Raw genomic sequence first — 23,053 nt, forward strand, 5'->3', positions numbered from 1 at the left:
CACTGTGCACCATCATGCCTCTGTTACCACATCCTGCTTCAAACAGCCTCAGCTCCAACATTACGACACCTTCTTCAACCCTTTTGCCTGTCAAATCATGGAAATCCGGCAGACAGAAACACTCCACAAGCTCCCTGGATGATATCTTCTAAAGATGGTGTCTCCTTATTGTCACACTGAGCTTATCTGTATCCTGCTTGCATTCTCTTTGCTTTCACAGTCTTTTGCCTTCTGGTCAAGAATCGGACAAAAATATAGCCATTTCTCTGTAATAACCTGCAAGCCAGAAGGTCATGTATAAGCTCTCAGAACCTCTCTTTATCCAGGATGAACATTCCCATTTTTCTCAGCCCATGCACACAGAGGAACCCCTCCAATCCCTGAGACTCCTGATGCTCCTGATGGAGCAACTGAGGTTGCTCCATCTGTATAGGGCATCTCAAAACTGAGCACACTACTTGAGATATTTGACATCTGTGAAGGAAATTCAGACATAGCAGGTCCTCTGCTAAACTGCCCTTGCTACTCTTGGAACACCCACAACATAAGAAAGGACACACCCCTGACAAAGGGCCCTGTGTCCAAGCAAGGGGCAATGAAAAGCATTGGAGAATGCGGGCATCGATCCCGCTGCCTCTCACATGCTAAGCGAGCGCTCTACCACTTGAGCTAATTCCCCACCCTGCAGCCTCTGCCTGAGGTCTTCTCCCCTCCCAGGCTCCCCGCCCTTCCCCAGGATGCCCTGCACCCAAAGCCTGGGCTGCCCAATGGCCTCACTCTCACACCACCAACTCACCCACTCACATTCCTGCTGGAGGTGACTGCAGACAACTCCAGGGCTTGGAACCACCATCTGTCACCAAGGGTTCACCAAAAAATGCCTTGGCTGGTTACCTCCCACAACTTAGGCAAGAGCTCATGACTGGGCAGCTCATTATGGGGAATCGCCTGGGCAGGACCAAAAAAAGGCAGTGATGCCACAGGGTGTGGGCCAGAGCCAAAAGAGCACTCCTTCGAGCCGGAGTTGAACCAGCGACCTAAGGATGGCCATGCGAGGGAGCCTACAGTCCTCCGCTCTACCAGCTGAGCTATCGAAGGAAGTGTGGGGACATGCCCAGGACCTCGCCCAGCACACACTCAGACAGCACTTTTCCCAAGCCACAGGGCACCATCATGCCTCTATTGCCACATCCTGCTTCAAACAGCCTCAGCTCCAACACCACAGCACCTCGCTCAACACTTTAGCCCATCAATCATGCAAAACACAAACAGGAAGGCTCCATAAGCTCCTTGGATGTCATCTTTTACAGATGGACTCTCTTCATGTCCACACAGAGTTTATCCATGTCTTGCTGCATTTTCCCTTGATTCGCTTTCACTGTGGTGTCTTTTGCTCTCTGCTCAAGCACAAGACAAGACAAAATGACAGCCATTCCTCTGTTCTATAACCTACATCTAAGTGCCACAAGGTCATCTGCAAGTCCTCCAAACCTCTCTTTCTGCAATCTGAATGTGCCCACTCTCCTCAACCCATCCTTATAGAGAAATCCACTGATTCCTTGAGATTCTTGGTGGCCTGATGTGGCCTGAGGTTGTTCCATTTCATTGATGTCCTTTTCTGTACTGAGCTTGATATTTGAGAACTGTCAAGCCATCTTGGTTTAAGTCAAGGGGGTAGACACTTTAAAATGAGTTACCTCCCATTTATTTTTAGCCAATCCCCTTCCACCAATAAGTAGAGATGAACACAAGTAGATACAAGTAAAAAATAACAGTTTACCAAAGAAGCAAAATAGCAACAGGCAAGAAAAATAACAGTAATAACCACTAGTTACAAAGTTGTTAAATCTTACAGACTCCCTGGGAACAAAGAGAAACAAAAAATGGCGGAGAAAACCCTCCTCCCAAGATGGTGCCCTCTGTGAACAATCACATGTGGAGAGACAAAGATGGTGGCAGCTCTCCCCCTTCTTTCAACTACATGTGGACAGAGAGAACTAAAAGAGAGAAAAAACCCCAAAACAACCCAGATACCAAACCTCCACGATCACAAAAACTCCCCCCAAACAACAAGCAACAAAGAACAAGGACAAAACAAAAAGAAAACCTAGAGTCCAAAGCAGACAAACGCCCCTCCTATCTCTCTGGTGGTATCAGCTCTGTCAAAAAATGCACTCCAGCAGCTGGAACTCACACCAGCTGGAACTCATAGAGAGGCTTCACCTTTTCATGAGGAGGCAGCCAGCAGGGACGACTCAGACTCCATGCCTTCCCACTTCCATTAGGCACTGCTGGCAGGTTGGGGCAACCATGTAGACTGGGGCTGTTCCACTTTCCTTGGCGCGATGCTGTGACTGTAGACTGGTATTTGTGAAATTTGCTTTGAAGCAGTCCGGGACCACGAAATGTGGCTCCTTGGAAACCTGCCTGAAGCAACCCTCTTGGGAAAGAAAACAAAAGAAAACCAAGGGGAGCCTCCACCTATGCTACCTCAAGGCTCTCGCTGAGAGAATGAAACAGAAAAGCAAAAGCTAAGAGGTAATAGAGAACTATGCCTGAGAGATCCTGGCTTTTAAGAGACCTGGAAATGCCCCAGCCCTGCAGTTCCATTTCTGGCCACAAGGTTTTCAAGAGACAGTAGCAATTTTGGGCACTGATAGAAATGGAATACAATAACATTTTGGGTTACCCAGGACATAAGCAAAGAAGGAGAAAATCAATTAATCCATTAAACTGCCCATAGTGCTCTTGATGTCATCCTCCTTTGTAAATCCAGGGCACACCATAGGCCTTGCCATGGCCTCCCTAGAGGTCAGATGGATTCCTGGCCAAGAGCCCTGTGTCCAGGCAAAGGGAATGAAAAGCATTGGAGAATGCGGGCATCGATCCCGCTGCCTCTCACATGCTAAGCGAGCGCTCTACCACTTGAGCTAATTCCCCACCCTGCAGCCTCTGCCTGAGGTCCTCTCCCCTCCCAGGCTCCCAGCCCTGCCCCAGGATGCCCTGCACCCAAAGCCTGGGCTGCCCAATGGCCTCACTCTCACACCACCAACTCATCCACTCACATTCCTGCTGGAGGTGACTGCAGACAACTCCAGGGCTTGGAACCACCATCTGTCACCAAGGGTTCACCAAAAAATGCCTTGGCTGGTTACCTCCCACAACTTAGGCAAGAGCTCATGACTGGGCAGCTCATTATGGGGAATCGCCTGGGCAGGACCAAAAAAAGGCAGTGATGCCACAGGGTGTGGGCCAGAGCCAAAAGAGCACTCCTTCAAGCCGGAGTTGAACCAGCGACCTAAGGATGGCCATGCAAGGGAGCCTACAGTCCTCCGCTCTACCAGCTGAGCTATCGAAGGAAGTGTGGGGACATGCCCAGGACCTCGCCCAGCACACACTCAGACACTACTTCCTGAGCCACAGGGCACCATCATGCCTCTATTGCCACATCCTGCTTCAAACAGCCTCAGCTCCAACATCACAGCACCTTGTTCAACCCATCAGTCATGCAAAACACAAACAGGAAGGCTCCATAAGCTCCTTGGGTGTCATCTTTTACAGATGGACTCTCTTCATGTCCACACAGCTTACCTATATCCTGCTGCATTTTCTGTTGATTCCCTTTCATTCTGCTGTCTTCAGCTCTCTGCTCTAGCATCACATAAAGGACAGCATTTCCTCTACTCTGTAATGTCCTACAAGCATGAAGGTCATATCCAAGCCCTTTGATTCTGTCCTTCAACAGTCTGAACAGTTTCACTGTTCTTGTTCATCCATGTAGAGGAATCCTTCCACTCTGTGAGGTTCTTGGTGGCCCTCCACTGAGATTGCTCCATTTCATTGGTGTCCTTTCCTGTGTGCAGGATCACCTGCTCCTAAGCATCCTGATGGCGTTGTTCTGAGGTCACTGCACATGGTCCACGTGTGTCTTCTACACAGAGGCACAAAACTGGGCACTGACATGGCTTTATTTTTCAGGAAGTTAAACATCACACAGCTGATCACTCAACCCCTTCCCCACAGTGGGAGTAAAATTCACAGGGTGAGAAAAATGTGGTTTAATAGGGCAGAAAAGAAATGGAAAGTGAAATAATAATAATAGTAATAACAAAAACAACGACAAAAACAACAATAACTCTAATATTAATAGATCTAAAATATACAAATCAAGTGATGCACAACACAATTGCGTTACACTCAATGAATGATGCCCCGTGAGTTCTTGAGCAGCAGCTCCCAGCCATCTTTCCTCCTAGTTTATATACTGAGCATGACACCATATGGTGTGGAATATTCCTTTGGCCAGTTGGGGTCAACTGTCCTGGCTGTGTCTCCTCCCAACCCCTTTTGCCCCCCAGCCTCCTTGCTGGTGGGGTGGTGTGAGAAGATGAAAAGTCCTTGACTTAGGATGAGTACTGCTCAGCAAGAACTAAACCATTAGAGTGTTATCAATATTATTCTCCTCCTAGATCTAAAACACAGCACGGTACCAGCTAGTAGTAAGAAAATTAACTCAATCCCATCTGAAACCAGGTCAATATTTATGCCTTATTCTATACTGTTTATGTCATGCCCAGGTCCCACACTTTCCAGTACATCTTTTCTGGTCTTTTTTATATACATATGCAGACATCATTCCCTTAGCTTACAGACCATCCCTCTAAATGTCAGTTGAGTTTACTTAGTCCATGACTTTGGACTCCTCTTTAATAGTAGTCCTTCAGGGCAGGAGAGATGATGTATGATGTTGGACTGTTGCATTTTGAAGACAGTTCTGCTTCTATCATTGCTCCACTTATCCTGGTCTAATCAAAATTCATTTCTCATAGATTAATAAATCTAAATTTTTATTGTAATAATTTTGATATGGCATATAGCAACCATAGTAGAGATGCTACACATTATTATATAGCAATTAATATAATACAATTCAAATCATTGCCTCCCACAGAATCAAATCTCCTTGAGGCAAAGGCATCATACTTCTCCATCCTTCTGCATTACTCACCAAGTGCACCCAGGTTCTTGATCAAAAGCAGTATCATGGATGTGTTTGCCTTTGCCTGAAGGAGGAATAACCCAGCCTGTCTTTTGCAGCATAATTTCTATGTGCACTACAGGGACTTCTCCCTTTTGTAAAAGTACATCAAAGTTTTGATTGGGCAGGGCCGGTTTGATTAGAAGATCCTCTAGTGTTGACTAAACACCTGACTTCTGCTAAATGTGTATTCCAATGTTGAAATGTCCCAGCACCCATTGCTCTCAGTGTAGTCTTTAACAGTTCATTTGTTCAATTTTCTGGAGGCTGGTGCATGGCAGGGGGTGTGATATACCCATTCAATGCAACGCTGTTTGAGACAAATATCTAAGAGGTTGCTTTGAAATAAGTACCATTGTCTGACTCAGTTCTTTCTGGGGTTCATTGTTACCTCGTTTCTCAAGGCCCAGGACAGTATTCCAGCCAGTGGCATGAGGCACAGAATATGTTTCCAGCCATCTGGTTGTAGGTTCTATCATTGATATTAGTAAAAATTTCTTTAAAGGAAGAGTAGGCAAGCACTGGAACAGGCTGCTCAGGAAAGTGGTTGAGTCACCATCTCTGGAGATATTTAAAAGATAGGTAGGTGTGCCCTTAGGGACATGGTTTGGTGGTGGAATTGGCAGTGCTGGGTTAACGCTTGGATCTGATGATCTTCAAGGTCTTTTTCAACCTAAATGATTCTACAGTTCTGTGATTGTAAGCACCTGGCGCTTGCATTGGCTGATTTGTGGGAATGTGATATCATCAATCTGCCAGACCTCCCCATGTTTATATTTCAGCCATTGTCCTCCATTAGAGAGAGGCTTTAACTGTCTGTCCTGCTTTATTTCAGGCCATGTTTCACATTCATGGATAATCATGTATAGTGTTCATGATTAAGTCCACCCCTCAATAAGGAGGTGATGTATATGCTGTATTTCTTCCTTAATGGCCTGAGATATCATGGGCCCATTAAGTTATAAGTAATTCACTCTTATGTTAACAGTCCAGATCCACCTGATCCACTTCAATCTTAGCATCCTGACCCATCAGCTGGGATTTTTGATGTTACTCAGTGACTTAACACTTGGGTACGTGACTACATGATGTACTTTTACAACACAGTTCTCTACCCAAGCAGAAATATCTTGCCATAATCCAGCAGTCCAGGAGGGTTTACCTCTGTGCTGCCAGTTGACCTACTTCCATTGCCATGGCCACCCCCACAGAGCATTTGCCACTATCTATGAGCCTGTATAGAGATAATGTACTGGGCATTTTCCCTCTGAGCACTGTCTAAAGCCAGATGGATAGCTTTCACCTCTGAAAACTGACTATTGTCATTCAGCAGTTTCTGCGATATGTGTGGGACTCCACACAGCAGCTTTACACCTTTGATGTTTTCCCAAAATATCATAGGACTCACCAGAGCATATTGTTTTTCATTTTCTGGTATTTCACTTACAGTGGGGCTTCTTCAGCTCACATCACCTCCTTTTCTGGCAATATTCCAAAATCTTTGCCTTCCAGCCAGTCAATGATAACTTCCAAAATTCCTGGGCCACTGGGCTTTCCTATTCGAGTGCATTGTGTGACCAGTGAGCCCCATTTATTCCACACAGCATCAGTTTCATGATGTGTAGAACAGGCTCTCCCTTTGAATACCCTGCCGAGCACTGGCAGTCAGGGTGCCAAGAGGAGCTGTGCTTCGATACTAATCATGTCTGAAGCAGCTCAAACTCCTTCATATGATGTCAATATTTCTTTTTCAGTTGGAATATAGCGGGCCTTGAATCTTCAGTGTCCCTGACGCCAAAACCCTAAGAGTCAACCTTGAGTCTTCCCTGATGCTTTTTGCCAGTGGCTTCAAGTAGGACCATTCTCCCCAGATGCAGCACATTTTTGACATCTTGTCCTGCCCAGAGTGGCCTGAGGGCTATTGTATGTACTATTTTGCTTTTCAGTTTGTTCAAAGATTTGTCATTGTTCGGGGCCCAAATGAAACAATTCTTCTTCCAGGTTAGTTGATAGAATGGGCTATAATTTGGAATAAATAGTCTCCAAAAACCTACAATGCCTAATAAAGCTTGTGTTTTCCTTTTGCTAATTGGTGTAGACCTAGCTGTTATTTTGTTGATCACATTCATTGGGATACAACAACATCCATTTTGCCATTTTATTCCTAAAAACGGGATCTCCTGTGTAGGTGACTTGACCTTACTTTGATTTATGGCAAAACTGACTTTCAGAAGATTTGGACAATTTTCTTCCCATTCTCAAAAACTTTGTCTGCTGTATTTCCCCATATGATGATGTCATCAATGTATTGCAGGTGTTCCCATTCTAGTGCAGTCTGGTTAAGTCCATGGAAAATGCTGGGGCTGTGTTTCCATCTCTAGGGCAGTCGATTCCAGGTGTACTGGACATCCCTCCAAGTGAGAGCAAATTGTGGCCTGCATTCTCTGCTGCCAAAGGGATTGAGAAAAACATGCTAGTGATATTGATTGCGGCAAGCCACTTGTCTGCCTTTGATACAAACTGCCTTCAAATTGAAGTTCCAGAAAGGCTGGCATGGCAGCACTCAGCAGCAGCACAGCTTCATTCAAGGCACTATAATCTACTGCTGGTCTCCAGTCTCAATCAGATTTTCACAGCGGCCATATGAAACTGTTACAGGGTGAGGGAGTCCTGCTGATCACTCCAGGGCGTTCCAGCTGACAAATCAGCTTATGCGTGGGAATCGGGGGGCTTGGTTGGTGTGATATGGGGTTCAGGTGGTTACTGCCTCATTTATGAGTTCTTCCTCTTCTTCCACCCCAGTCCACAGCCGCCTCTCTTCCTCCTCTTGCTCTCATAATGGCCCTGCTTTGGAGTAGACAGCCTTGTCCACTTCTTCCTGCTGCTGACCCTTAGAAGAGCCTCCTTCATCCCTTACTAAAGGAGCCGACTTCTGCTTCCAGCATTTCTTCTTGTGAAGATGGTATCAGTACAGGTGTGTTCTTTGGTTCAGATGCAGTATCTATTGTTGGGACTTGGGTAGCCAAAGTGCCTGACATTTTGTCATCAGATCCAAAAACCTTCTTGTCCCCTTGAGGGTACTGAATAGTGTTGAACAGAACTTGATAGGCATGGGCCAGGCCCCAGCACGTTGCCGTGATTTGTTTCTCTCTGGAACTGCCAGGGTGACAGCATACTTCTTCCAAATATTTTACTAGTTTTTCAGGATTCTGAACTAGTTCCAGGGTGAAATTCCAAAATATTCGAGGTGCCCACTGTCCTACACATTTGCCTGTACTATCCCACACATCCTTCTGCTATAACTGCTCAGGCTCAGGGCAGATACCTGACTGGTATCCTTAGACAGTTAAGTCTAAACAAGGCCTGAAATACAATCAAGAGACACAGCAATAGGAACATGCTGGTTTGAAGATCCTGACTATATTCAGGATTGTCAAGAGCTATTGTAAATACCCCGGAGAAGAAGGGGAAGATGTGGGAAGTGTATGCCCCATAGATTGGCTCTAGGAAAGATAAAGGATGTAATTAGGAATAGTTTCCAGTAGATGGCTCTAGAAGTATGGAGAAGATACCAATACTTGATTACAAATAGACCTTGCGACCATCATATCATATCATGTCATCATATGCCAGTGTTACAAAGTACGACAACATGATAACCTTAGATAACATGATAACCTTAGCCCAGCCCTCAGAGGTGATAAACAGCGCAACAAGAAACATAAAGATCAAGTTAAGATGTTACATAACACAACTCTGAGAACAGCAAACAACTCTGAGAGTAAGTAAATCAACATCAGGATCAGAAACCATTAAACTAATATAATGAATGCTTATAAGAATTTTGTTTTAACATACTCTAGTCAGATTTGTCATTGTCTCAACCTTTCAAGCCCCATGCTGGGCACCTAAAAGGGCTGTTGTGCTGTTTAAAAGCCAGCAGGCATTTAAACACTACACAACTGCTCACACAACCCAGCTCCAAGAGGGTTTTTGGAGAGAACTGGGAGAGAAAAGCAAATTTGTGGATTGAGAAAAAATCAGTTCAAAAGGACAGAAAAGGGAGAAATATCAATAATAATAACAGAATTAGATTATACAAAATAAGTGACCCACAACACAACTGCTCAACACCTGCAGAACAATGCCAAGACAGCCAGTTTATAAGCAGTGGCCCCCAGCCATCTTTCTCCCTAGTATATACTGGGCCCTATGTCACGTGGTATGGAATATTCCTTTGGCCAGCTGGGATCACCTGTCCCAGCTGTGTCTCCTCCCAGTTTCTTGTGCTCTCAGTCTCCTTCCTAATGGGATGGTGCAAGAAACTGAAAAGTCCTTGGCTTTACATAAACTCTTCTTACCAACAATTATAACAGCAGTGTGTAACCAACATTATTCACACCTTAAATCCAAAACACAGATATTAGGAAGAAAATTAACGCTACTGTAGCCAAAACCTATATAAACCTATGTATAACAGGTACACTATTCTAAATGGCATCTATTCGCTGAAGAGGAAAGTCAGAGAATGCCTTCCCTCAGTCGAGAGGCCTTGCTACTCTTGGAGAAGTCCTGCATGCTATCCTCTGCTGTGCTTCCCAGGTTTGCATACCCTTCAGAGGATGGGGGACCCCCACCAAAGGGCCCTGTGTCCAAGCAATGGGCAATGAAAAGCATTGGAGAATGCGGGCATCGATCCCGCTGCCTCTCACATGCTAAGCGAGCGCTCTACCACTTGAGCTAATTCCCCACCCTGCAGCCTCTGCCTGAGGTCCTCTCCCCTCCCAGGCTCCCAGCCCTTCCCCAGGATGCCCTGCACCCAAAGCCTGGGCTGCCCAACAGCCTCACTCTCATACCACCAACTCACCCACTCATGTTCCTGCTGGAGGTGACTGCAGACAAGCCAAGTGGTCAGAATCACCTTCCCATGCCCAAGGGTTCACCTAAAAATGCCTTGGCTGGTTATCTCCCACAACTTAGGCAAGAGCTCATGATTGGGCAACTCATTATGAGGAATCGCCTGGGCAGGACCAAAAAAAGGCAATGATGCCACAGGGTGTGGGCCAGAGCCAAAAGAGCACTCCTTCGAGCCGGAGTTGAACCAGCGACCTAAGGATGACCATGCGAGGGAGCCTACAGTCCTCCGCTCTACCAGCTGAGCTATCGAAGGAAGTGTGGGGACATGCCCAGGACCCCGCCCAGCACACACTCAGACAGCACTTTTCCCAAGCCACAGGGCACCATCATGCCTCTATTGCCACATCCTGCTTCAAACAGCCTCAGCTCCAACATCACAGCACCTCACTCAACACTTTAGCCCATCAATCATGCAAAACAACAACAGAAAGGCTCCATAAGTTTCTAGGACATAATTTTCTACAGATGGACTCTCCTCACAGCCACACAGAGTTTATCCATATCCTGCTGCATTTTCCCTTGATTCGCTTTCACTGTGCTGTCTTCAGCTCTCTTCTCAAGCACATGACATATATGTAGCCGTTCTACTCTGAAACCTCCTCTAAGTCAAAAGGTCATGTGTAAGCCCCCGGCAACCTCTCTTTCTATAGGCTGAATATATCCACTTTCCTCAGCCCACCCACACAAAGAAATCTTTCCATTCCTTGAGATTCTTGGTTGCCTTACAGAAGTTACTCTATTTCTTTGACTGCATTTCTGCATAGAAGATCTCAAAACCGGACACAGTACTCTATATGACATTTGATGTCTATCAAGCAAAGAGGGAGAAACCCCTGTTAAATTGCCATGCAGACCTGGGTGTCATCCTACTCTTTGCATTCTGGGTATACTGTGAGCACCCACAGACCCTGACAAAGGGCCCTGTGTCCAGGCAAGGGAAATGAAAAGTGTTGGAGAATGCGGGCATCGATCCCGCTGCCTCTCACATGCTAAGCGAGCGCTCTACCACTTGAGCTAATTCCCCACCCTGCAGCCACGGCCTGAGGTCCTCTCCCCTCCCAGGCTCCCAGCCCTTCCCCAGGATGCCCTGCAGCAAAGTCTGAGCCTCCCGATGACCTCACTGTAATACCACCAACCCACCTACTCATGTTCCTGCTAGAGGTGACTGCAGACAAGCCAAGTGGTCAGAATCACCTTCCCATGCCCAAGGGTTCACCTAAAAATGCCTTGGCCACTTATCTTCCCAATCTCAGGCAAGAGCTGATGACTGGCAGATCATTATGGGGAGCCTCCTGGGCAGGACCAAAAAGCAGCAGTGCCAGTGCAGGATGTGGCCAGAGCCAAAAGAGCACTCCTTCGAGCCAGAGTTGAACCAGCAACCTAAGGATGGCCGTGCAAGGGAGCCTACAGTCCTCTGCTCTACCAGCTGAGCTATCAAAGGAACCCCATGATTCTGACACCTCAGACATTCATCACACACTCATCCAACCACTCCCTTGTACTTACATAGCCCTGCTCTGCAGGAAATAAGAAAGACTCACCTTATTTCACATTGCTTCTCAAGCCTACAACCCCTGGCCAGGACAGATACAACCATGGTGGCTCATTCAAAGCAATCATCCAGAACAGAAGGCACTATCACCATGGCAAGGCAAGGACAACTGCAAGCAAGGAAGTCACTGCAGAGGTCAGAGTGATGATAATGTCCAGTGACTGACAGGCAGGCCCAGACTGATAAGCCAGGGCTTAGGTCAATGAAGGACACTCATCTGAACAGCAGGTTTGGATCCAAGGTCACTGTGCTGTGATAGTGCTATGGCTGTGGCCATTACTGAGCTAGACACCAGGACTCCTGCTTTTTAACACAGAAAGAGACTGACGGCCCAGAATTGAACATAAAGAGAACTTCTGTGTTGATGGTTGGAGGTGGAAAACCCACATGAGGCCAGTGAGGGCCATTCAGGCCTATTCAGGCACTTGATGCCCAGACAAGATGTAATGGTCACCATGTGAGAGAACCAGCAATCCTCCACTACACCAGCAGATACTGATAGACTGTCAGGGTCCTCTTTCTGTTCTGCCTCCATGATTGTGTTCTCAAAGCAGTCATCTTGAATAAGTCCTCAGGGCATCTCTCTGTCTACCTTCTCCTCCAAGCAGCCCTAAATGAGGGATCTCATCATCTTGTGCAAGACTTCAGCCATTCAGATCATGCCAGCCTCCTAGCATGGAGACTGCACAGCACTCCAGAGCAACATTCTTCTCCCACCTGGCTGACCTGAGGAGGTGTCAGGTCCCTAGAGAGTGGTCCTGGACCATTTGTTCAGGGATCGCCATAAAACGTCAGGTCCCCAGAGGGCAGTACTGGAAACAGCTAACATTCAGCATACCTTTGGGCTAAATTAAGGCAAAATGATTCCAAACGATCAATTAGAAAATTTCATTTATGGCAGCAGCAATTTAAACTTTAAACCTTATTATAAGTTGAATGGCCTATGGCAGCAATGATTTAAACTTTTCTGAACGGCCCATGGGAGCAGCAATTTAAACTTTTAAGAAGAGGAAGAGAAGAAAAAAGAGAACAAGGTAGACGTAGAGGAAAAGATCCAGATCACCAGCCAAGGTTCCAGTGCTGCCTCTGGTTCAGTTCCTTAGGATGGTGGTTGCACACCCCATCCATCTCAGTTGCGCTATTTATAAACTAGTCCTCATGCATGCACATTTTGTTATTCTCAAACTTTTCAGAGGGGGGTTAGGGGGCCTTGTGGTTTCAATCCCCTTCACCCCTGTGCACCAGACAAGTGGAATGCTGCCTCATACCTGGTTTTGGAGATAGTTACCCTAGATAAGGAAGCTGGTCTGAGGAAAGTGTTATCTTGCATTGAAAGATGCTCTTTTCTAACTGCGCCCTACATCATTGGCATGGAACAGTCCTTTCCTCTGCTACCAAGGGTTTGAGACATTAACTCTTTTTAGGTTTTCATTCCCTCATAGAAGAGAAAGAAATGGAACCTCTGCTGCTTCAGTTGTGGCCTGTTGCTTTTCTTTCCTCCATCAATCGCCACAGTAAAAGGCTAACTGTTGAATCAATAACCTCCTGATAGGCATTCTGATAAATGATAAGTGCTTGCTTATCTCCCACACAGCCCTTTCTTCTTCAGGATCTGCACAAGGCCACACTCAATGACTTCTCGTCAAAGGGCAAGTGCACCTGCTTCCAAGTGTCCTGGAGGCCTCATTCGGAGTTCTTTGCACTTGGTCAATGTCTGTCTTATACATGGAGGCTCAAGGATGGGCACGATATTCTGGATCCTTTCCATCATGCTCAGAACAAAGTGAGAGAATCCACTCCTTCAAATTCACAGTGCAGGTTACCATGGACATAGTCCTAGATGCTGTTCTCCTCTTTGCAGCGCAAGTCCAGGTGAGAGGAATGAAAAGCATTGGAGAATGCGGGCATCGATCCCGCTGCCTCTCACATGCTAAACGAGCGCTCTACCACTTGAGCTAATTCCCCACCCTGCAGCCTCTGCCTGAGGTCCTCTCTCCTCCCAGGCTCCCAGCCCTGCCCCAGGATGCCCTGCACCCAAAGCCTGAGCCCCCCTAATCAGCTTCAGTTTCACGATACCACCCACCCACTCACTTTCCTGTTGAAGGTGGCTGCGGACAACTCCAGGGCAGAATCACCATCTGTCACCAAGGGTTCACCCAAAAATGCCTTGGCTCATCATCTTCCCAAGGTCAGACAAGAACTCATGGCTGGGCAGCTCATTATGGGGAGTCCCCCCAGGCAGGACCAAAAAGCAGCAGTGCCAGTGCAGGATTTGGGCCAGAGCCAAAAGAGCACTCCTTCGAGCCGGAGTTGAACCAGCGACCTAAGGATGGCCATGCAAGGGAGCCTACAGTCCTCCGCTCTACCAGCTGAGCTATCGAAGGAAGCGTGGGGACATGCCCAGGACCTCGCCCAGCACACACTCAGACAACCATTGAGCTTTCATACCACCTCACATATACCTGCATGACACTGCCCAGGAGGAAAAAAGAAACACTTGCCTTAGACCCACATTGCCCAGAAAATCTCAAGTCCACAACACCAAACCAGGGCAGACCCAGCCATCGTGGCTCATTCCAGATAAGAGCAGAGGGCACCATCAGGCACTGCAAGCAAGGAAGTCACTGCAGAGGTCAGAATGATGATCATGTCCAGTGATTGCCAGGCAGGTCCAGACTGACAAGAGAGGGTTGAGGTCAAGCCAGAACATCCATCTGCACATCAGCACAAGCATCAAGAGTCTTTGTGGCTGGACATATCCGAACCTATGGGTCTAACTTAGCTAGTGACCAAGACTCTCGTGGTGTAGCATGGAAAGAGAGATTAATGTAAATAGAGCTCCTTGGCCCATGGGTGGAGATCGAGGTCAGTTCAGGGCCTTTCAGATGTATTAGGGCAGGCAGCACTGAGACAGATGTGATGAGTAGCCACAGAAGGGAGCCTACAGCCCTTGACTCCACCAGCAGAGCTATGGAGGGACCCAAACAAGCTCTTCCTCTGTGACAGAGCAGTCAAAGCAATCAGCTTGGATGAGGCCTCAGGACATCTCTTTTCAAATGTCCTACAGCAGTGATGCCATGAAGATTTTTTGCCTTTTCTTTTATACCCGTGTTATGCCTTTTTACAACTTCTGTATTTTTAGTGCTTTTTGCCTACATTCTTGGACTTGTTTGTCAAGCTAAGAGACTAAACATTTTAGAAACTTCGTAGCTAGGTATCAGTGTGCCCCAGACCCCAAGGTCCTCTCCAGAATACATTCTGTTAACTAAGATAGAACCATCCAGGGGAAGGTTCCTTGGGGAGGGGGGCTCACTTGAGCCTCTCATTGGGGAATCTTTGATAGATATGCTAATTAGTAAAACCTATAATATTATACTTGATCTTTTGGGGCATACTCAGCGGGGTGCATCTTGATGCATATGACCTGGATGTGTGCACCTAAGGATCCTTAAAATAAATACCAAGGTAAAATCCCTTTTCCCCTTCTAACCATGTATGACTCTTGATTTTAAGACCAGGAAAAGGCATCAGCAGCCTGAGCTCAAGGATCACTGCAGCTGACTCAAAGGTTCAGCCATTTATATTACATCAACCTCCCAGCATGGAGACTGCACAGCTCTCCAGGACACCCTTCTTCTCCTGCCTGTCTGACCTGAGGAGGGAAAAAATGGAATCTGTCCTGCTTCAGTTGTGGCCCACTGTGTCTCGTTCCTCTTCCCATCACAACACTAAAAGGCCTAACAGTTGAATCAATAACGTCATGACAGGCATTTGAAAGCTTCTGCTTATCTCACCCAAAGACTGCAGTTTGTGACCATCTGTCTTTCGTATATTACAATAGAATGTTTTGGGTTGAAAAGGATCTTTAAACATCATGTTGTCCATCTTTTCTGCTGTGGGCAAGAGCCTCTTTCACTTGATCAGATAGCTTAAAGGCCCATCCAACCAGACATGAACTTTTGCAGTGTTGGGGTATCTTCAAGTTCTCTGGGCCACCTATTCCAGTGCCTCACCACCATCATCATAAAGAATTTCTTTTTACATAATCTAAATCTACCTTTTTAAAAAAAAAACATTTCTGCTTGTTCTCTCACTATAAGGCCTGCTAAAGTGTTTTTGTCCTTCTTACAAGCCTTCTTTATGAATTGCAAGGTTGCTGTTAGGTCTCCCTGGAGCCTTCTCTTCTCCAGGCTAAACAGTCCTACTCTCTCAGTCTGTCTTAACAGGAAAGGTGTTTCATCCCCTAGTCAGTTCTGTGTCCCTATTCTGGACCAGTTCTAACCATGTCTTTCTTATGCTGGGGAACCCATGGCTGGACACAGCACTCCAGGTGTGGTCTCACAAGAGTGTGATAGAGGGACAGAATAACCTCCCTCCACCTGCTGGCCTCACTACTTCTGATGTAGTCCAGCATATGGTTGACTTTCTGGGCTACAAAGGTACACTACCAGCTTATGTCAAGTTTTTCACCCACCAGCACCTTGAAGTCTTCTTCACACATTTGCTCTCAATCCATTCATCCCTCAGCATGTACTGATACCAGTGATTGCCCTGACCCAGGTGCAGGACCTTGCACTTGGGCTTGTTTAGCTTAATGAAGTTCACATGGACCCACCCCTTGAGCTTTTTTGAGGTCCCTCTGGATGGAATATCTTCCCTCAGGCATATAATTGCACCGCACCCTGTGTCATCTGTAAACTTGCTGAGGGTGCACTCAATCCCACTTGCTATGGCATCATTGATGAAGATATTAAATAATATTAGTCCCAATACTGACCCTTGAGGGACACCACTTAATACTGTGTTCCACTTGAATATTGAGCTGGTGACTACAGTTCTTTGGATGTGGCCATCCAATCCATTCCTTATTCATTGAACAGTCCATCCATGAAAACCCTGTGTCTCCAACTTAGTGACAAGGATGTTGTCTTGGATGATGTCAAAGGCTTTAGCAAAGTCTAGGTAGATGACATCCATAGCTCATTCCTTGTCCACTGATGCAATCAGTCTATTGTAGAAGACCACTAGATTGGTCAGTCATGATTTGCGCTTGGTGAAGCCATGTTGGCTGTCTCTAAACACCTGTCTGTCTTCACATGTCTAGACATATCTCCCAGGAGGATCCGTTCTGTGATCTTAGCAGGGTGACTCTCACTGCTTGGGCGTTCCAGAGTCATTCTTTTACTGTACTTAAAAATTAGTTTGATATTTTGCTCTTCTCAATAATAGAGAACTTCACTTCAGGAGGCGTAAAGCTGGGCAAGGATATTGGTCTAATTCCAAGTAAACAGGAAGATTCAAATACCCCAGTCTACAGCCCTTGCTGCTCCTGGTACAGCCCCAGTTGCTGTAGTTATCGGTGCAGCCAGCTACAAATAGCTCCTAATAACACTGATGGGCAGAGGGACCCCTGACAAAGGGCCCTGTGTCCAAGCAAGGGGCAATGAAAAGCATTGGAGAATGCGGGCATCGATCCCGCTGCCTCTCACATGCTAAGCGAGCGCTCTACCACTTGAGCTAATTCCCCACCCTGCAGCCTCTGCCTGAGGTCCTCTCCCCTCCCAGGCACCCAGCCCTGCCCCAGGATGCCCTGCACCCAAAGCCTGGGCTGCCCAATGGCCTCACTCTCATACCACCAACTCATCCACTCACATTCCTGCTGGAGGTGACTGCAGACAAGCCAAGTGGTCAGAATCACCTTCCCATGCCCAAGGGTTCACCTAAAAATGCCTTGGCTGGTTATCTCCCACAACTTAGGCAAGAGCTCATGATTGGGCAACTCATTATGGGGAATCGCCTGGGCAGGACCAAAAAAAGGCAGTGATGCCACAGGGTGTGGGCCAGAGCCAAAAGAGCACTCCTTCGAGCCGGAGTTGAACCAGCGACCTAAGGATGGCCATGCAAGGGAGCCTACAGTCCTCCGCTCTACCAGCTGAGCTATCGAAGGAAGCGTGGGGACATGCCCAGGACCTCGCCCAGCACACACTCAGACAGCACTTTTCCCAAGCCACAGGGCACCATCATGCCTCTATTGCCACATCCTGCTTCAAACAGCCTCAGCTCCAACATCACAGCACCTTGTTCAACCCATCAGTCATGCAAACCACAGAAAGGCTCCATAAGCTCCTTGGATGTCACCTTTTACAGATGGACTCTCTTCATGTCCACACAGAGTTTATCCATATCCTGCTGCATTTTCCCTTGATTCACTTTCACTGTGGTGTCTTTTGCTCTCTTCTCAAGCATAAGACAAAACAAAATGACAGCTATTCCTCTGTTCTGTAACAGAGTGCTGGAATGTCATGTGTAAGTCGTCTGAACCTCTCTTTCTGCAAACTGAAAGCACCACTCTCCTCAGCCCATCCTTAAAGAGAATTCCTTGAGATTCCACTGAAGTTGCTCTATTCCACTGATGTCCTTTTCTGTACTTGGCTTGGTACTTGAGAACTGTCAAAGAGGGAGAAGATCAATTCTTCTGTCAAACTGCCCATGGTACTCTTGATACAGCCCTGGATGTCATTCTCCTCTGCAAATGCAGGGCACACCATAAATCTTCCCACAGCCTGCAGAGAATAGATGGATCCCTGACAAAGAGCCCTGTGTCCAGGCAAGGGAAATGAAAAGCATTGGAGAATGCGGGCATCGATCCCGCTGCCTCTCACATGCTAAGCGAGCGCTCTACCACTTGAGCTAATTCCCCACCCTGCAGCCTCTGCCTGAGGTCCTCTCCCCTCCCAGGCACCCAGCCCTGCCCCAGGATGCCCTGCACACAAAGCCTGAGGCCCCACAAAGATCTTCACTCTCACACTCGCTCACCTTCCTGTTGGAGGTGACCCCTGACAACTCCAGAGCTCAGAACCACCATGCCCTGCCCAAGGGTTCACCCAAAAATACCTTGTCTGGTCAACTTCCCAATGTCAAGCAAGAGCTCATGGCTGGACAGCCCTTTGAAGGGAAGCCTCCTGGGCATGACCAAAAGGCAGCAGTGCCAGTGCAGGGTGTGGGCCAGAGCCAAAAGAGCACTCCTTCGAGCCGGAGTTGAACTAGTGACCTAAGGATGGCCATGCAAGGGAGCCTACAGTCCTCCACTCTACCAGCTGAGCTATTGAAGGAAGCATGAGGACATGTTGCTGAGATCCTCTGGCACTTCATAGTGTTATCATATTTCACACTATAGAACATATTTTCCTGCCTCCAAAATATTGCTAATTTAATCCAAAAGCACCCTCATCAGACCCACCCTGTATCAGAGTCTGGCCTGATCTCAATTTTCAGCCTAAGCCTCCCACTGACAGATATCTTGAGCTTATTTCACTGACTTCGTTTCCATGAATGCCTTATCCATCTAAGGCACACTTATCCATCTTGTGGGATAGCTGTTTCTCTGTTTGATGTCACTTTTCTCTCCCAAACTTGCTTGCTGCTGTGGACGGCTGCAGTGGACAGTGATCCTAAAGTGGTGAAGGAGAAGGCCATTCACCATGAGAAAAATTTGAATGGACATAAACCCATGGTTTTGGCATAGGAAGTAGCCAACAAGCTCCTTTGTTCATTTTACTCTCTACTTTTTTGTCTTCTTCCTTTTGCTCATAATGAACCCTGGTTATTACATAACTGGAAATGTCTCTTTTCCAGGACCTACAAGGAAGCTTCCATACAGCTGGTACTTTGTGTTATATCACATAGTTTTTGTCCTTACTTTAATTTTTTCTTGGGTTGGACCTAACAGAGTCCTTTGTCGCACTCATATGAATTGCACTGCTAATAACTAGATCTCTTTCCAATTGCTGAATCATCTCCAATTAGTGTATGTCATCTCAGTGTGCAGAGAGCTGTTTTGGTAATGTACTCTTTTTAGAGAGAACAGTTGTCCCAAAATCAAAATAAGAACATAGATTATCTTTTGTTAATTGTTGAAAGTAATCCTGTTAGTAGTCTAAAACAATACTAGGTGAAGTAAGAGTGTAACTAATATGTTCCGTCTTTTCAAAATTACAGTCTGTTCAAATTCTTATTTTTTATGAGATTGTTTGGGATGTGGGTCAGACAGAAGAAGTCTTCGGGTCTCTGGGAAAAGAAAAAAAGGCTGGAGATTGATTGTCCGATGCCTGCAAACACACGTGGGTTTTTGACAGTAGTACTTCTCCCTTTCTTTTCTTTTCTTTTTTTTTTCCTAATTGTTGGGGTTTGTTTTCAGATAAGAAAAGGGATAGATAGCAGAATTTACTTAAATACTTGGATGGCACATAATGTCATTAGTCATGCAAGACGTATCTTGTTTTTCCAGTTCTCATATTTAATGTTATATTGTGTTTAGGGCACATGTTAAACATGACCAAAACTTTGTGTTTAAGGTGCAATATGCACAGTATATTAAATATGACACTTATTCATGCCATTGGACATATATTTAAGGAGTTATTTATGACCTACGATTCTGTGACTTGAGTTCAACAGAATTGAAGAGATCGTTGGCAGAAGCTGTTCCCAGACTCATATCAGTCTTGATATTGGCAGAATATCTTCCAGGCAGGAACTGTCATCAGGAACAAAGCAGTTACTTTTTGCTGGAGGAGTAACCTATACTGGGGACTTCATAAGGAAATCAAGTAGGACTCTACTCTGAGGTTAAATTTGTTAGAAGAAGTGTAGACACACTGCCTTCGCACCACAAATACTATTTTTGGTCATAGCAGTTATGGCTAGCTCTCAAAATATTTGGAGAGAATATTTACAGAATGGAACATAGCTTGGTTGTGATTGAATCAGCTGCATACACTACTACACCACTTTTGATGCCACTAGAGGTCAGCACTAGTCATTAAATAAATGTCCTGGAGACGTTGCAAGTTCCTCACAGGGAGTGGTGATTTTTGAAAAGGTGTACTTCTATGCTTGTTTTGCAAGTGTGTGTGAGCTCACACTACCAGTGCTTCAACATAGTTGGACGTAAACCCTTTCTTCTTGATGCTGTGCTTCCCTGTGCTGTGAACCAAGAGTCACACACTGCACTTTTCAAGCTGTACCTGTCCTCAAATGCCATAGCCCTGAGTACAGTCAGGGGGAAAGGCAGTGTCAAACCCTGTCCTAGTAAAGGCTTCCACCGGCATAAGCAGCCCAAACTGATTGACACTACTCCACTCTCACTACCACACAGGGATTACTGCATTGGCTCTGGGCACCTCAAGATAAGAAGGACATGGACCTGCTGGAGCAAGACCAGAGGAGGGATACGAGGGTGATCAGAGACATGGACCACCTCTCCTATGAAAACAGGCTGAGAGAGCTGGGGTTCTTTGGCCTGGCAAGAGAAGGCTCCAGGGAGACCTTAGAGCATCTTCTAGTACCTAAAGCAGTCATGTAAGAGCACTGGAAAGGGACTTTTTATTAGCACATGTAGTGATAGGACAAGGGGCAATGACTTTAAACTAAAAAGGACTATGTTTAGGTTAGATGTTAGGAAGATATTCTTTACTGTGAGGGTCACGAGGCACTGAAACAGCTTGCTCAGGAAAGTTGTGGATGCCCCATCCCTGGAAGTCTTCAAGGACAAGCTAAATGGGGCTTTGAGCAAACTGGTCTAGTGAAAGTTGTCTGTTCCCGTGGTGAGGGGGCCAGACCTAGATTTAAGGTTCCTTCCAACCCTAACCATTCCATGATCCTATGAAAATAACCATTTGTCATAGGTTAGCAAGCATAGTCCCGGAAGGGACGTCCTTGCTAAGGGGTGCTTACAGCTTCCTCTGGGAACTGATAGAACCTATCAGCTGGCCAGTTTGAATATGGACAATTCTCTAAGCCACTTAAAGTTGTGATCACCTCTGTGATCCACATTTAAGAATAGGCAAACTCCCCCTCCAAGCTCTCTCTCGTTTCCGGCGCTGGGACAGGTGGCTGCAGGCCCCGTGTGGGGGCCAGCGGGCCCGGCCAGGCCCTGCTTGGGCCAGGCCGGGCCCGGCCACGGCCATCCTGGGTCGATGGACCTGTTCCAGCCATGGAACCCCCCCCCCCACTGCCTTGCCGTGGGCAGCCGGAGCGGCTCGGCTCTCCCCCCTCTCCACTTCGATAAGAAAAATTCAACATTCCAGCTGCAAAGCTGCAAGGCCGAGGTGAGATTAACCCTTTTTATTGCTGTGAAGAGCTGAAAACCTGAAGGAAGAGAGAGAGGAGATGCTTAAAGCTGAAATTCTTTTGTGAAGCTATGATATATCAGAGTATCCTGTTGTAATTTCATGAAGATATGGGGGGTGGAGTGTTCAACTCGTGAGCAGAAGCACCTGCGCTGAGATAGGCAGATGCTGATGCAGCTGTAATTTCATGAGAAGTTTGGACAGGGGGAGATGAACCAGATGAGGACTTTTGCTCCAAACGGGAAAGGAGAAAACCTCAGTCCGTAGAGATGAACCAGATGAGGACTTTTGCTCCAAATGGGAAAGGAGAAAACTTCAGTTCCTAGAGATGCTCCCAGAGATAGTCCTAAAGATGAAGATGATGAAGACCCTTTGCTCCCAGGGAAGGAGAAGGGCCTCTGTTTTTGTTTCTGAACGGCTCAACCTTAAAATTGTACCCCAAAAAACTTCAAGAGTGGACCCTCGAAAGCAGTTGCGGGAAAAGCTGCAAGTCGGGGGAAAGGACTCACACGCAGGCAGAGAGACTCCTCTTCCTAAATGGACTGAACAATATTTGGAAGTGGGCGGCTGTCTCGTTGTGATAATGATTTCATAGCATGAGCAAGAAGAGACTTCTCTTTCTATATGGTCTGAACAAGGTTATTATGGAAGTGGTAAACAGACTGAACATCTTAAGGGTTGTCTTTTCACATTGTCAGTGGGAGAAGGGAGGAAGGTGGGGGGAGGAGGAGAGTTCTGAAGGTGGTATAATTTTTTTTTTCCTCTTTTAGGTCTGTTAATAAACTTCTTTATATTCTTTCAAGTTTGGTGCCTGCTTTGCATTTCTCCTAATTCTTATCTCACAGAAGATAAACAGTAATGAGTATTTTGGACCAAACCACTACACTAAATTGGTGTTTCTGCCCGGTTACAAACCGAACCCGTGACACCATTCTATGATCCTATGACAATCCCCTTTCACTTCTTTGAGGATTGTCTCAGAAGTGCAGCAGTGGGGAATGAGGCCCAAAGACAGGGACTGAAAAGCTATGATTAACTCATTATGCTTTCCCACCTTGTGCTTCAAAAAGATGCTTCCCTTCTACTGCAACTCCTAACTGTGTTCTCAATCATCACTGTCTGGGCTTCTGCAAACACAGACACTGTTTACAACATTTTAATATAGCTACTATTGATAGGCAATTGAACACAGAATTTCCTTTGCTATAAAGAATATAATGTTGCCTGCATAAGCACTGTGATCATCATGTTTCTAAACAACCTTTAAAAAATCTTTATCTTTGCTAAAACCTGCTAAATGATGCAAATGAGCTGGCAATCATAATGCAACAAATGCCTGTGATTTATTATCATGTTACAATCTGTGCTTTCATCATATATCACTGTCTGCTTTAACACAGTAGCTGACTAGGTATC

At 46.3% G+C, this 23,053-nt stretch overlaps 1 protein-coding gene and 11 non-coding genes across 12 annotated transcripts in view; 1 reads left to right on the forward strand and 11 right to left on the reverse strand.

The window, feature by feature from the left end:
• DNAJC5B (DnaJ heat shock protein family (Hsp40) member C5 beta) overlaps positions 1–23,053 on the forward strand; it is a 41,184-nt gene that overhangs the window by 6,915 nt on the left and 11,216 nt on the right. The window lies entirely within an intron of this gene.
• TRNAA-AGC lies at positions 607–679 on the reverse strand. Its single transcript has one exon. It is a non-coding gene; the product is annotated as a tRNA-Ala (tRNA).
• TRNAY-GUA lies at positions 1,010–1,098 on the reverse strand. The gene is given in 2 exon segments: positions 1,010–1,045; positions 1,062–1,098. It is a non-coding gene; the product is annotated as a tRNA-Tyr (tRNA).
• Positions 2,868–2,940, reverse strand: TRNAA-AGC. Its single transcript has one exon. It is a non-coding gene; the product is annotated as a tRNA-Ala (tRNA).
• Positions 3,271–3,359, reverse strand: TRNAY-GUA. Its single transcript is given in 2 exon segments — positions 3,271–3,306; positions 3,323–3,359. It is a non-coding gene; the product is annotated as a tRNA-Tyr (tRNA).
• On the reverse strand, positions 9,716–9,788 carry TRNAA-AGC. The gene has a single exon. It is a non-coding gene; the product is annotated as a tRNA-Ala (tRNA).
• TRNAY-GUA lies at positions 10,120–10,208 on the reverse strand. The gene is given in 2 exon segments: positions 10,120–10,155; positions 10,172–10,208. It is a non-coding gene; the product is annotated as a tRNA-Tyr (tRNA).
• On the reverse strand, positions 10,907–10,979 carry TRNAA-AGC. Its single transcript has one exon. It is a non-coding gene; the product is annotated as a tRNA-Ala (tRNA).
• TRNAY-GUA lies at positions 13,803–13,891 on the reverse strand. The gene is given in 2 exon segments: positions 13,803–13,838; positions 13,855–13,891. It is a non-coding gene; the product is annotated as a tRNA-Tyr (tRNA).
• Positions 16,962–17,034, reverse strand: TRNAA-AGC. Its single transcript has one exon. It is a non-coding gene; the product is annotated as a tRNA-Ala (tRNA).
• On the reverse strand, positions 17,366–17,454 carry TRNAY-GUA. The gene is given in 2 exon segments: positions 17,366–17,401; positions 17,418–17,454. It is a non-coding gene; the product is annotated as a tRNA-Tyr (tRNA).
• Positions 18,135–18,207, reverse strand: TRNAA-AGC. Its single transcript has one exon. It is a non-coding gene; the product is annotated as a tRNA-Ala (tRNA).

Source organism: Corvus moneduloides, chromosome 1 (genome assembly GCF_009650955.1).
Source record: "Corvus moneduloides isolate bCorMon1 chromosome 1, bCorMon1.pri, whole genome shotgun sequence".
Taxonomy (NCBI): Eukaryota; Metazoa; Chordata; class Aves; order Passeriformes; family Corvidae; genus Corvus; species Corvus moneduloides.